Raw genomic sequence first — 422 nt, 5'->3', positions numbered from 1 at the left:
CCCGTGGTCTGATGGTTAAGGGGGCCAGACCCACACATGGCCAACCACACAGTTCATATCCCAGTCCCAGTGGCTTGTAAACATACCGGGCACACGCGTGTGCACGTCGCAAATCCTGATAGGAAGAAATGGAAGAGACGGGTTGTGATGCAGCCATGCCTGTTCAGGGGCGCGTTCTCCTTCTCCCTCTCTCTCTGGCTTAACACGTGTGCCCTCTGGCAGATTTAAAAAGAAAAGAAAAGAAAAAGGTTATAAGCTCCTGTAGGACGAGTGTGGCCCTTGGTAAAAGGTGATGATGTGGAAGAAACTAACCTCTGTGAGGCTGTTCGTCAAGGCGGGGTGAGGCACCGTGCCCACACCCTCGACGTCCCCAGGCTTCACATCAGCGCCGTGAGAGGGGAAGCATGGCCCCCGTCTTCCTG

The sequence above is a fragment of the Tupaia chinensis genome, unplaced genomic scaffold, assembly GCF_000334495.1.
Source record: "Tupaia chinensis unplaced genomic scaffold, TupChi_1.0 Scaffold144982_1, whole genome shotgun sequence".
In the NCBI taxonomy this organism is placed as follows: domain Eukaryota; kingdom Metazoa; phylum Chordata; class Mammalia; order Scandentia; family Tupaiidae; genus Tupaia; species Tupaia belangeri.
This window is presented reverse-complemented; position numbering follows the sequence as displayed.